This window comes from Triticum aestivum, chromosome 6B (genome assembly GCF_018294505.1).
Source record: "Triticum aestivum cultivar Chinese Spring chromosome 6B, IWGSC CS RefSeq v2.1, whole genome shotgun sequence".
Classification (NCBI taxonomy): domain Eukaryota; kingdom Viridiplantae; phylum Streptophyta; class Magnoliopsida; order Poales; family Poaceae; genus Triticum; species Triticum aestivum.
Genome location: NC_057810.1, coordinates 700964603 through 700968445, shown reverse-complemented (window position 1 = coordinate 700968445; position 3843 = coordinate 700964603). Strand labels below are relative to the sequence as shown.

General features: G+C 49.6%; 1 protein-coding gene across 1 annotated transcript in view; it reads right to left on the bottom strand.

Annotated features, from left to right (window-relative positions):
• LOC123139670 (cytochrome P450 716B1-like) overlaps window positions 1-3843 on the bottom strand; it is a 10307-nt gene that overhangs the window by 1368 nt on the left and 5096 nt on the right. The gene's annotated exons all lie outside the window — the stretch shown is intronic.

The following is a 3843-nucleotide window of genomic DNA, read 5'->3' as shown; positions in this document are numbered from 1 at the left end:
ATGGCAAAGCCGTCGGCATAGATATAAATCTATGCCGACGGCTTGGCCGTAGGCACAACCCTGCCACGTGTCGCCTCCTGGTGGCTCCTGAGCGTATCTATGCCGACGGCTTTGCCGTAGGCATAGTTTTTTTTATATTCCCTGTTTCCTTTTTTCCAATTCATTTGACAACATTTCAAAACAGAATAATATGAAATATGACAGTTCATCAACATCATTTAAACATAGTCAAGTTCATCATCTAAAGATCATCACCGGCGAAAGTCCACGAACATAAGAGTAGTGCAAGACATGAAACATCATAAAAGTTGAAACATGAAAGACATGGCACAACGGCCGCATACACGGAATCATCATCGACATCAAGCACCACCGAGTCCACCTCCTCCAAAACCACCACCACCACCGAGTCCACCTCCGCCAAAACCACCACCAAGTCCACCTCCGCCAAAACCGCCACCGCCAAGTCCTCCTCCGCCAAAACCGCCACCGCGACCACCATCACTCTGCTAGATCGGAGTGACTGGGGTCGACGGAGCAGGAGTCGAGCCACCGGTCCCCTACATGTTTGAAAGAAGATTCAAACGGTAAATATGACATGATAGTGTTGAATGAACGAGAACTAGTTTGTCATTAGTTAGGCAAATTTACTAACCGGAGTATCACCACCTAGTGCCAGCCATTCCTCGAACGTGGGAATGTGTGGGGCGTCTCCCGCGGGTGGTGGTGGGGGTCCAACTTGTGGTGGCTCCGTGCGGTTAGTCCAAGACGCCAACATAGCCTAGATGTTAGTTAAACAAGTCCACTTAGAAACAAGCCGTGATCAACAAAGTTAGAAGGAATGAAAGTGCAAATTTGAGCTTGGTTTAAGAGGGCAAAACTAACCGCCATCACTTGACGGCTGTAATCATCATTTTCCTTCACTCATTGCAAGTACTCCCTCACCTCAATATGCCTATGCTCGAGAAAGGTCTAATATGCCTACAAAATTGAGGTTGTTTCTAAGTGGGCAGTGATGAAAATAAACTAAGAAAGATAGAGACAAAGAAGATAAGGGGAAGTACTTACAGCACGTTGGCGGACTAAGGGAGGCTGCGAACGCCCCGTACTCTCTAACGGGCTCGGGTTGGTAGCTCGAAGCCGTGTGTACGAGATCGACGGAGTGACCAAGCCATCAAAACACGGATACCGGCCATGGGACTTACCCTGGATGGCCACCACCGCCGTGTCGTCGATCTGAGACTGGGCGACCTCAGGAACGGGAACATCCGGATGCAACTTCTGATAGTTCTGAGTGCAAGACTCCAGGTGTTTCTCGGTGTTGTCGTGGTACTGGCTCTCGCCCTCCTTGCGATCACTCCACTCGCGGGCCAGCTTCCACGACTCCATGTCTGAGAGCGGCCTCTGCAACTTGTCCTCCTGCAACGTCAAACAGAAGTTAGCCATACATAAGAACATGACAGTAAAGAAGAACCAAAATGCATCTTTCATATAGATATACCTTCATGGCCTTGAAGCCCCAGTGGTTCCTGTTTCCTTGGCCGTGTGTCCCGTCTTTTCCACGGTTAGCCCGGGCATTGATGCTCTTGGCAACAAACTCTGGATCGTCACCGACCCACCTATCCACCAAACACGCCCATCCGTCATGCCTTCCATAGCACCAACGAGGAACAACCTATGCAAATTTTGGAAGCATGACATGTGAGCACGAAACATATAGTTGACTCCTTGAAACAATGAAAAGTCAGTAATAGTTACCATCATGAACTGCTCCCTGCTCATGGTAATTTTTTGCCTCTGTGCTTGAGTTTTGGTCATCTTTTGTTGCAGGTAGATGTGGTAGTACTGTGAGACGGCAACCCAACGCACCTCGTACTGCAACTGACGAGCTTTCTTCTTTGCAAACGCAAGTAAGACCATGTCGGCTCTGGCCTTGTGCTCATCAAGAACTCTATAGAGTTGCTGCAATCATGCATAAACCAGAAGCAAACAAGGCATGATTTGAGTGATTCAATGATAAACTATGAACGAAACTAAAGACAGGTGATTCAAAAGGGAACTTACCCAAAATTTGGTGATCACGGCCTTAGCGGCCGTCCCGTACTCCGCGTTGCTGCAAGCCTCGTAGTGGGCCTAGCTTGTGGCCAAAACACGCAGCTGTGGGTCCCTGTCTAGCCGCGGGCAGAATAGGCCAGGACAAAACCGCTTCAACAGGACAGCGAGAAGGCCGTTCGGTTTACGGCCCTTTCCGTGAAGGATCCAGTTACTGCAAAAGAATCAAAGGGTTGCCATGTGTACAATAAAAAAATGTTGTCATGTGTTGAGAGTATGATTGAGATGCACTTACTCTGTCCCCGCAGATTCAATGAGCCACTTGTGCGCCTCGATAGAAGGTGGTGTAGGTACTCCGACATTACCACGCAGCCACCCCTGCGGAGCACCCGGTGGCAAGTCACCCCACAACTCGGGGTCAACCTCCCCTCCACCCTCCTCGCCCTCCTCGGCCTCCTCCTCCTCGGCCTCCTCCTCCTCACCCTCCTCCTCCTCGACATCAGGAATATACTCCTCCTCCTCAGACTCAGAAGCTGCATCAGCATAGGAGGGCATCGAAGAAGACCCTCCTATTTCGGACACGGCCCGGAGTTTTTTGGCCCGGTTGCCTCTCCTCCCACCTCCTCGTCCTCTAGGGGCTCTCCCCCCACCCCCTCCTCCTCTAGGGTCTCCTCCCCCGACCCCTCCACCTCCCTGTGAGGTGCCATCCTCGCGTAGTCAGGAGGGAACCTTGTGGGCTCGTCCACTCCGAGTAAGTCCTCCTTTGAGTTTACTGAGGAAACTGGCACCGCTGGACTTGCCCATGATTAGCAAACCTGCATTGAGAAGAGAATAAACAATTAGTAAGGATATAAAAAAACAAGCATACAGGAAAGACATTAATAACGGAAGAGAACCTTATTAAAAGAACATACATTTTCTAGAACCCATATGAATCATCACTATTGTAATCTATTTGTCGACCGGTCTCATCATCACTATCCCGCATATCTTCGTTGTCTGACGGAGGTGGAGGCTCTTCCTCATCGTTAGCGTCAGCGTCTTCATTTAACTTTTCAAGCATAATTATGTCTCTTTGATTCACAACTGCCTCACCATCAATCCGGGCGCCGGCGTCGTTTGGGTCCAGGTCAACATAACCCAAGTCATCATCCTCCTTGTTTCGGACCACGTCATCATGTTCCTCTTGAAAAAACACTCCCTCGTATGTCATGGGGTTTATGTTGTAGTAATCATCATCGTTCGGGTCCGGTAGCTTACCATGTTGTAGTAACTATGAAAATTTTTGTTCAAGTGTCAAATTTTGTTCTTCAATTTTTTTAGCAAGATCATCATGATAAAATAACTACTCATCAGATACCAATTTTGTCAACATCACAAAATGGAACTATAGCTATTTGACAACATCTCAAATATGCCAATTTTGTTCTTCAAATTTGACAACATTTGACAACATCACTAAGTTGACCAAAGCTATAACTAACCAATATACATCAATCCATCCATTCATCCATACAACATGCATCTATCATATAACAAGCAGTAAAAAAATGCAAAACAAATGCAAAATAATGAAAAAAAAGCTCACTGGGGCGGCCGGGGACGGTGAGGCAGGGGCGGCCGGGGACGGTGAGGCAGGGGCAGCCGGGGCAGCGGCGAGCAGGGGGCGACGGTGGAGGGCCAAGGCAGGGGCGGCCGGGGACAGGAGGGCCGGGCGTGCGGGCCGACAGGAGCCGCGGCCGGCGCGCGGTCGGGGGGAGGCCGGGGCGGTGTTGGGGTCGGGGGAGGCCG